Consider the following 10,483-nt stretch of genomic DNA (forward strand, 5'->3'; position numbering starts at 1 on the left):
TGCTATTGCATTCTTAGGTTTCAATCCTAGATTTTATTGGATGGTGCATACGCAGTTTTAATTAAAATAAGTGACATTAAGTGTAAGATTTTTAATTTCTATTACATATAAAGGGAAATATTGAATTCTGTGATTTGTAAAAATTAGTGTGAAAATTCCGTTCCCTTACATTTTTAACAAGAGTTGCATTAAATTGAATTTCAAAAATCAAATAAATCCTCCAAATCAAAGCCAGATTAGCAGCAAATGGGCTTGCTTACCTTTGGAAGCCTTTTGACGAGCGGAACAATGGGTTGAGTGTCAGGAGATGAATGCGACAGGCTGCGTAGCTGGAGGCGAGCGGTGCGAGACGTATGACGACTGGACCACTACTGTGCCGGCAAACTGAGGCCGCAGCACCGGCAGACCCACCCTACCCTACTCCGCCGTCAGGGGTGTGCGCCGCGCACCCCTTCCGTGGCTGGCTCTTCTGCTCTGGAACTGTACAATGCCATGCCACGCACGCTAAACGTACATATAGTGCACTGTGTCTAGCTGCGCGTGTATGTACGAGACACACTACTCGGCCCAGCAGACAACGCCACGCTTATGTGCATTTGCACTATTATGCCTTTGTCTTAAATTTAATGCTCGGGCGCTGTAAATGTCATCGCGGTGCTTTGTGTCAACTTGCTGAGAAGTTGGGTCCGACAACTCCTCTCAAGCAACACCTCTGTATAGAATACGACGCTTCATTCTAGCCACACCGACTTACTGCTCAGCCTCGTGATAGTTCATCTGCCGTCTTCTACTATATGATCGGCTTAGACTATTATATTCTAATTAGGACTAGAATAAGTAAAAGCTGTCATCATTAAAGGTTGATTTAAATAGTCCGAGAAAATTATTTGATATCAGACTGAAAACCAATCTACTACTGTCCGAGAGGAAATAATTTTGCTTTCCTCTCTACAAACATTTCAACTGAAAGCCCTTTTCGTCGCTCGCAGGGGTTTTGCGTTTCATACAACATAGTCATATGCACATACAAAAGGACGAGGCAAGTTCAGAGGCAGGTGAAACTAGATCTCAGAGAAGGGTCTCACTCTCCTTTGAGTCTCCACAAAACAGCACATTATTTGACACCCTTCAACCCAATAGGACTCATCCGTCTAAACAGACCTTCCACTTTATCGAAATAAAATATCCTCTCTTTTCACTAACTATTTATCACTTGTGATTGGATGAGGGAGTCAACTCGAAATCGTTATTAAAAAATGCAAGTTACTCAGAATTTCCCTGAATAGTAAAGCTGCATTCAATATATTAATAACAAAAAAATATTGTTTTACTCAGTTCAAAGATTTATATTTTGTTAGTAAAACCATTAGACAATTTATTTCAGTTGATTTAAAATCTCTTAGTGTCTAATTTTTTTCTAACCCTTAATACTTTCAAACAATTTAAAAATAAACGAATGAAAAAATTAGAGTCAGTAAAACAGTTAAATTGCAAATGTTAACACTGCCTATTAAATCTATGCCCTTTTAGATATATTTTCCTTGCTCGGCAGGATTTGTACACGCATATCATTTTAACAAAATATATGGATGCCTACGTAATATTGTTGCGCAGCATGCGGCGGCGAAACTGAATTTTGTCGCTCAAGCGACGCGGAAGCGGCTGCCGAGTTAAATTCGCATTATCTGCCAGCTATTCAAGTTGCCGCTGCCTCTCTGTTGTATATGTTTCGCGAGTTTTGTAGAGTTGAAACTAAACCTCGTACACACACTCGCGCGCGCACGACCCAAATCACCCGACCAGTGCCGTTCTGGGCCAATGCAGCTCAATTCGCACATCATGCCAAACGCCAAACTTTGCTCTCAATCTCGCATACACTCGTGCACTCTGTGCAAATAGCGGAAGTTGGCGCTGCCACCTCCACCGATAATGCAGATGGATCGAGTAAACTTTTGCAGTTAAGTGCAATGTCACAATTTCAAAATGTTTCAATGCGACGAATGAAACAAATGGGACTTTATTTATTTTGAAATATAAAATTATTCATGTCATCATGTGGCAACCGATAAGTACGATAAAATTGTACGGTTATGTTTACGTTTTTAAGTTACGATTTACAGAGCCTGAAGGTATAACCCTGAAAACGTCTCAATTATTTTTAATTTTAGCAGATTTGCTAAACATGAAAACTTTCTAATATGCCCTATAATTCATATACAATCAGCAAGAGAACATCAATCAGGGCAACAGAAGTGGCGTGTCTCTATATTTAACGGCCTAAACACTAACTAGCCCCTTAGTCCTTTTCCCTTTAGTGTGATGGCCAATTTCAACAATTCCCAGCGGCCCTCTGATTCACGGATGGTTTACATCATTTCTTTTATTTATCCAGATTTCAGATATTTTGTCAAACAATAAAATATTTAATCACTGATGCGAGAATCATATGGGCAAACTGAAAATTATTAAATTGACCAAAAGAACACAAAATATGTGACTTTTTAATGCAATACTAAATTTATTGCAGAAATGTGACTGTCAAACAAATTGAGTTTGTGTGCGCAAAAGCGCTAAAACGTGCTCCCGTGCGCTCAAAGCATGCGTCGCAGATTTTGAATAATTGTGTGGATATTAGTGAATAAAAAGGGGTTTCACAAAGAACGCTCTCCATTTAGAATGTCCCATGCCGCTTCCAACAACCCCGCTCCTCTCTCCGTCCATGCCGCTGGGATTCAATTATTATTTGAGCAAATGTGAACACAGTGGTGTCTATTTGGCCAAAATAACAGGCTGCCAATTAAATCCTCGCCGATCTGATCAATCTATTCAGCAAAAAGCAGTGATTCAATGCGAACGCTAATTAGTGCTCGTAGCATTAATTACTTTTCATATGCTCAGCTCAAACTTCACCTTTTGAAATTGCACATGCATGCTTTTGATAAAAAAATGCTTTGAATATGAAGAATTTTCGTGTATACTACAGGTACGGATACTCAGCAGCCACATGTCCAATTCGAAACTATTTCAAAATGTGCTAATATTTGGTAATTTGATGCATATACTAAAAACTCCAAAAACTAAAGCATCCCGATTGCTGAAATAAATCTTGAGAAAAATTGCAACACTGCATGGGAATAGTGATTGTGAGTAATCCTGATAAAATTTTAAAGTAATTTTTGTAATTATATTGTATAAAGAGATCTGCCAATTAAGCCGTTACCTTTGCATCTAATATGTAATGCGTCCGTTAACATCCTTTGTCTTATTTCTAACGTTATCTCTACAAAGGCAAAGTTTTGCTCGCATATAATCAAAAGCGGCTCTATTATAAATTTATAAGATGCCCTCCTGCTTCGGATAGAAAAAGCCAATTTGTTGGCTGGAACTTGTTACTCTGCGCGCGACGCGATGCAAGTAGATGAGACGAAGAGTGCAGGCAGGAAAGAGCAAGCATGTCGCCGTGTAATGCACCTGTTGCCCTTCAGACGCCGCCGGTTCGTAGGTGTATGTATTCCTGCAATAGCTCGCGCAGCAGCGTAATTGAACCACGCGCGTCTCCGTGCGCCATGCAGGCAAGCTTATTTTCTTGTCATTTCACCTGACTCTGCATCGTCTGTTAGATTTTTCATTGTCTGACGCGGCACGAAAATGAAATTTTGATTAAACCTAAGAGGCAGCGCGGTGGCGGCACTTGAGCTAAAAGGCAAACTCCATCTCATTATTTTGGCTGAATTTCGGAGCTCCAAGCTGCCTGCAGTTTCCGGCCGGCGCCAAATGTTTTGCCCAGGAAATTGCTCCAATCCGCGACCCCTCGCAGGCATCTCTGTCTTTCCCGCTTTCGACGAATCGCCGACACATTTTAACAATGTACCCTGTCACGAATTGCGCACGGCGGAATCCTGAGCGTGCGATCATTAAAACTGTGCTTTCCCGCGAGAGGGGATGCTGAGAAAATCCTTGATATTTGTACAGAATGCTAGAGTTAAGCCAAAAATTGCATCGCAATTAAAATTATACCTTGCAGTGTGGTAGAGCATTCTTTATTTAAAGCATGAAATTCTGCTTGCTGCAAAACCACTAATCTGAAAGCAAAATAACATTAGTGAAGGCCCTCTCAAAGTGGAATTTAGGCAAAGTGCCTAAATACATGTCTCCACTCAATAATTTAACACTCGATTAAACTGAAAATATTGCGCATCTTATACTGTTCATTTGATGTAATGCAACTTAAAAAACGGACTAGAGTCGTTATCCATTTAAATATTAAAATTAAAAGATGATCGCAAGCACTTTTGGAATTCTTTCAATAAATAATAATGATGTTTTAGAAGATTGGGAAGCGCGGCATTCAGTGCCGATGGAATTTCATTTCAGATTTTGTCGACCTTGAAAGAGAAGGAACGTTGGCCAAAAATGCTTCTTGCGTGGGTGTCTGGAGGCAGTGTAGCTGGCGACTATAATGAGATGTTGTTTATTCTGAAACTTTTAAGAAAGCCAAAGAGATGGTTGGTACAAAGCCACTTAATACTGATGAATTTTGTCTGCGACTATTTTCTCGTCAAGTGAGTTTAAGCACTTCAGATTTTAAAACTTGCAAGTAGTTGCTAATCACTATTAAATATTAATGTTTAAAAAACGTATAAACGCATACCTTTCGTTTAAAAACTTTAATATGCTAATAACAAGAAATTCTAAAATGAAGTAATTTATTGTCCGCGAAGTTTTACCCTTCCCTCTGACTGAGGATGAAGTAAATATATACTAAGCATAATTTACTGCAATTTTCTCGACCTTTAAATCTCATTTTACTTTGACTTTCCTGGCATCACATTTCCTTTATCCAGCAGTAAGCCGAAACCCCCCAAAAATAAATCAGGTCTGCAGCAGCGCGTCAGACAAAGCGCGCATCAAAAATTCTTGCAGGTTCGTCTTGCAAAACGTTCCCTCTCCGCGATGATGAACGAGCACGATTGTTATCCCAGGCGCATCACAAACACCTATCACACGCGCTCGGCACACCAGAATTAATGATTCGCTGCCGCGAAAACGAGCTCCGCTTTTGGCCACGCTGAATCTCTCTCTATCTATCTCACCGTGCTGCTGCTGCGTCTGCTGTTGTTGTTGTTAAATGCGCTTAATGAACCTCGCCATGGCTGCCACCGCGCCGCCGAGGCGAGCTCCAAATCAACGCACCTTTTGTGCCACCGCTTCGATCGGAAAGATTCGCTCTTCTGTGCTAATCACCCGCCAGCTCAGCTTTCTATCTCCGACGTTAAGCGTTGTGCAGGCAACCTGCACGTCACAGTTTCACCGCGGGTTGCCTACAAACGTTTTTTCTTGTATGTCTCACTAACAAAATCCACAAAATCGATTCCATTTTTATTGAACATTCTTATTCAAATTAAAAATTTATTTATCTGAGCTGTTGTTCATTTTTTCTCTTCTTATTTTTTATCATATTTTACAAATTAAGAGTCTTCTGGTTCTAGAGTATCATCTGACGCCCTTTTATCAATTTTTTTATTCTCATCGAAAATATCACTGCGAAAAATGGTATATTATCAGATGTAACCCCAGATATAGTGGCATACGGCGGGGTGAGATTTCCTCACTGCAGCGCAGTGACATTTTATCACCCCTGACTTGCAGTGTAACTTGTTTACCACGAATTTTACCCATTTTCAAATTCTATTGATCATTTTTACTTCGATTCATTATTGATTTTTACTAACAATCATCTTAAATATGATTTGATCCTAAGACTGGCTTAAACTTAAGCTCGTAGAGGAGTTTTAATGTATTTAATTCTCATCTCCAAGCTTTGCATTTCAACATAATCATATTAACTTGAGATTTATGGCACATCTGTGGGGTAGCTGTATATCATTAAATTTCTGGCAGCAGCTTTTTCTCTTGTTCCTGCCCGCAAGATCGGTGCAACTTTTATTTACACACAAAAAACTGAAAGCAACAACAATATTATATGTACATATTACACACCCGCTCTTTCCCAAAGAATATCTCCAGCACTCAGGCACGTAATGGATGCGCCTTGTACATTTTATCATAAAATTTCTGCCGGGGGAATTTCTAGGCAGCTGGAAATGTTTCCTCTAGAATACTTTCAGAGGGCTCCGGAGGCTGCTGTGAAAAAATACACGTTTTAGAAAAGGAGGAAAAATGATGGAAATTTGTCTTCATTACAATGGAGCTTAGCCTCGGAGCCACCTAGTAGAGATGGAGTTATTTGTAAGAACGCACCCGTCCGCCCGCCCGCCCGCCCGCCCTACGTGCCGCTTTCTCTCCTTGTGCTCGCCGAGCGTGCAAAGCAAAGAGGGTTGCATCTCGAGCCGAGAAGGCGCTGCACATTACGCCCTAACGGCAGTCTGGCCAAAATGGATGCCCATTATGCAGCGGGACACAGCATAAATATCAAAAAATGCAGTCTCTATGTGACCTCCTTCCGCCGACGCAAAATTTATTGCCCGGAAGAAGAGTGTTGACGCCCATTCCTCCGCTCGCTGAAATTTTTGCGTCTTGTACATCTCAGCTGGTGATTTTAATTTTGTCTATTAATCAATCTTGGAAATATTCTTTATTAGAAATGAAGCTTAAACCTCCGAAAGGTATTTAAATAATTTTAAGCACAATTACATCAAGATTTTTTTAAATATTTACCTCCCTACAAGTGTATAATTTAGTAAATCATCTATCTAAGTGAAGTAAAATTTTATCACAACGTATTTGTTCATTTAGACAAACTATATGGCGATTAATTTGTTAATTTTGCAATATAGTATGTGAATGAGCGCAAATTTGCATATTTTCTGGTTTACAGCCGTAATGCAAATCATTTGATGCTGAGCTGCCAGCTGCGAATAATTACACTCGCTTGTGCACGCTGCTTTTACCGAATAAAATTTAAAAAAACGAGCCCAGCGAGCCATACGAAATAAATTTAATCAAATTATCCGCGAGTGCAAAACTGAAATAATTTTCGTAGCAAATTTCCCGAGACCCGGCAGTGAAAATGGATGCTGTTCGGTTGGTGTATGTATTACAAACGAGCCTGCTGCTGCGGTTATTCACTCTTGTTTTTTCCCTCGTGCGGGAAACAAATGCGACGGAGTGCGGTGGGCTGGGTGGCTCGCCATTTGCGCGAGATGATAATTAAGTCTCGCCAACTTCATTACGCCGCTCATCGCAATATTTTTGCAGCTTCCACGTCGTTCTGTCTTTGTTCTGCGCGCACCAAAAATTGGTATAATCACTTTAGCCGCCGCGCTCGTTGCCTGCCGCCATTAAAAATTTCCCCTTGTTCAATCTAAGCGCAGCGGCACTTAAGATGTAAAGCAAATTTCGTCTTGTATAGCTCCGCTGACGCCGTCGCCGTTGTTGTTGTCTCTGCTAATGTTTTTATGTAAATCTCGGCGAGCAACCGCGCATCAGCACGGGTTCGCAAATTTGCCCCTGTGTCGCGGGGGAAGGAAAACTTTCTGATGAAGCATTGATCTGCAAACAACACAAATTGATTAACTTTTAATTGATCGCTGTAACTAAACAAAGATGGAGAGTTTTAAAATAAATAATTTTTTAGATGTTAAAAATTCAAATTTGACACACAAAAAAAATTTGTGGAGCAAATTCCTGACTGGTAAACGTGCGATGCAAAGGAAAGTGAGCATTTATATAAAAAATTGTATTTCATTGTACAGCCAGTATTGAAAGAACTCACAAACAGATCAAGTACAGAATTAATTAAGCTCATCTGGTATATTTTCTTTGCGCAATTTGTCTGTTCTTTCGATACTGGCTGTGAAATCTGACAAAAAATCTCCATTATATCAGTTATATTACTTGTCTTTCAATTAGACGTGAATAATTATTAATTCAATCTCTTTAGCAGCATATAATTAAAAGCAAAAAAATAAAAAAAAATTGCAAAAGAATTGATTAGATGAGAGAAGTTTGATTAAATCCCAATTTCAGATATTTTTAATTTTTATGCGAATTTATTTCTTAATAAATCTAAATATATAGTTTTTCAAAACTTTAGAATTATTTCATGAACTATATCTATTATTCTATCACATTAATTGCTTCCTCTCCTCATATCACGTTTACATATTATCAGGGGATATTTTTTGTTTGCTTTGACTTGTTGGATGTTTTTCGCATGTCATAGAATCCAGTAACTATGTCAAGGATTGAAATTTAAATTTCTGACTCGTTTTTTTAGAGCGAAATTTGTGCATAGGAAAAGCTGTTTACCGTCTTTCTTTAAAAACCGCCCGACGCAGCTCTCTCTTTCCTGTTAATAATGCAACGAGAAGGACAAAGAAGAAATGAAAAGGGCCGTTGTTATTTATGAGTGCGGTCGCAAATCCAGCATTATTCTTTCTGGGGAAAGAGAGTGTGTATACAAAATTACAATTTGCATAATAAAAAGCGTTTCGGCGTGCTTCACAAAGCAAAAGCGAGGCAATAAAACACCTCACTCACTCTCTGCTGGGTGCTTATTTCGGGAACGAGCTGGACCATACCGCCACGTGCGCCCTGCAGTGTATGATTAAACCCGAGCCGGAGGCGCGCCCTTGCCCTTTTGCCACTTTTTCATTAAGCTGCACACAACATTCCAAATCGTCGTTTCAAAAGACACTTTTGTCAAAGTGTTTGAGTTGAATATGTCGCAATTAGACAAAGGGCACGCGCTCGCCTCTTTATTCGACTCCCTCGACAGAGCGCGCGGAACATTTTTAAATACGGGCTCAAAGGGATGATTGTTTTAAGTGGATGAAATTTAACTAGTGGCTGATGCTCAATTGCACAAAGGCAAATCTGCCTTAGAAAATCTTTCTGCGACAGCAGCAGGAAAAGTGCAAACTTTTCAGTAGGCCCGAAGTTTGCTTCCTGCGACATATTGAATTTTTCTGCGAACAGCGAGCAACCACTTTCTCGCCAGCCTTCCAGATAATTTGTTGCCAGCGAGGAAAGCGGCTGATCCTTTTTCATAATAATCATATGGTTGAATTGATTCTGGCCCGGCCAGATTGAATTCCAGGTCAAATAAGTCTCAAGCCCAGCACTTGACGTCTCCCGGGGAGGCTGGATTTTTTCTAATAAAGCTGCAAAGCAGGCGAGCGCCCCTGCACCAAAGCCTACCAACAGTTTTCTTAAATTAAGTTTTTCTGATCTGTTGAAAATAAAATTTTAAGCCGAAATCATTTTTTTGTTTTGAGGAGCACTCTGTACGATTTGGAGAATGGAGACAGACAAACATCAACATCTGAAAGTCTTTCGTGAGATTTTCCACGGGCTCAGAAGTTTTTCCTCCCAGGATGTGCATACCCAGGAGGCCTGGGGCTTGGACCAGAATCTAGGAGCTCGTTTTGTCCTCTTGATTGATAGTTGCGCAGGCACACTTTCTTCCCGTTCTAAGAATAAATATTAGACCGCGCGGAATTTGAGATTTTGCCAAGTCTTTTGAACCGAAAGTCGCCAGTCAACCCCGATGGAGGTTTCATCCGAGATGCTTTTTTAAGCCAAAAGTTTCTTTACGTGTACACTTATGGGTTCCTTTTATTTTCAGGAGAGCTCACGTTAAACGAGAAAAGAACGTTTCATAACCAACTCAAAAAGAAGCTATGTACATCTCAAACAAAATCTCATTTTTTATTTCCAGCCAATATATGTATCTTATCAAAGCATCATGAAATCAAATTTTCTAGGGATTCGCATTAAATTTGAATACTCTTTGAGTTTCTCCGATTCTTTAACATGATTAATCATTAGAAAAATAATTTTCATCTCTTCGCTAAAGGCAACAGCATCTAACAATGAGAAACCCACACAATGAATGGCTGAATTACCCAAATTACCATGGAGATTATAACTTGAAGGTGAATAAAACTGTCTCTGAAGTGTGACTCGGAAGAAAAATGAGAGCAGCCTTTGTGAGGCGCAGAGGCAGGCACTAAAGAGAAGTTAGTTGGAGGCGCCGCGCGATACCATACTCTCACAAAATCTTTTGGCTGCGACACACTAACCCTCCGTTATCTCCGCGTCTGCTCCTTAGGGATTCCTCCTAGCTCCCTTATTTTATTCCCTTTAACATATGTGCCACCATGTGTGTATTTTTGCCTAGCCTCGGTTGCTACTTTCGTAAACGACTAATCTCATGATCATAATTTATTATTACGAGCCTTTGTGCCCAACAAGCTATATCCCAGTCACAGTGGCAATTCTCAAAATTAAAACACTGTCAGCAATTTTTGTGGTGGACATAGAGTTTTTGGGACAGCATTATTTTATGTCAAATCGATTTGTCGCGTATTCTCTTCACCAGTAAAAGTCGATATCTCCGATCCAGTCAAAGAAAATTCGCAGTTTTGATCCATTTTTTACTGCAGAAAAGTGATCAGCGTTTAAATGTTGACGTTTAGGTGTCAGCCGGTAACAGAACGCGCTCTGCAAAGAAACATTG

The 10,483-nt window shown here is 40.0% G+C and overlaps 1 protein-coding gene across 2 annotated transcripts in view; it reads right to left on the reverse strand.

The window, feature by feature from the left end:
* The window catches only part of stg1 (stargazin-like protein), an 80,316-nt gene extending 79,921 nt beyond the window's left edge, over positions 1–395 (reverse strand). For both annotated transcript variants that reach the window (XM_065484085.1, XM_065484084.1), the window contains exon 1: positions 261–395. The gene's annotated coding sequence lies outside the window, so the exon portion shown is untranslated. The remainder of the gene's footprint in view (positions 1–260) is intronic.
* Positions 396–10,483: the final 10,088 nt, after the last annotated feature.

Source organism: Cloeon dipterum, chromosome 3 (genome assembly GCF_949628265.1).
Source record: "Cloeon dipterum chromosome 3, ieCloDipt1.1, whole genome shotgun sequence".
Taxonomy (NCBI): domain Eukaryota; kingdom Metazoa; phylum Arthropoda; class Insecta; order Ephemeroptera; family Baetidae; genus Cloeon; species Cloeon dipterum.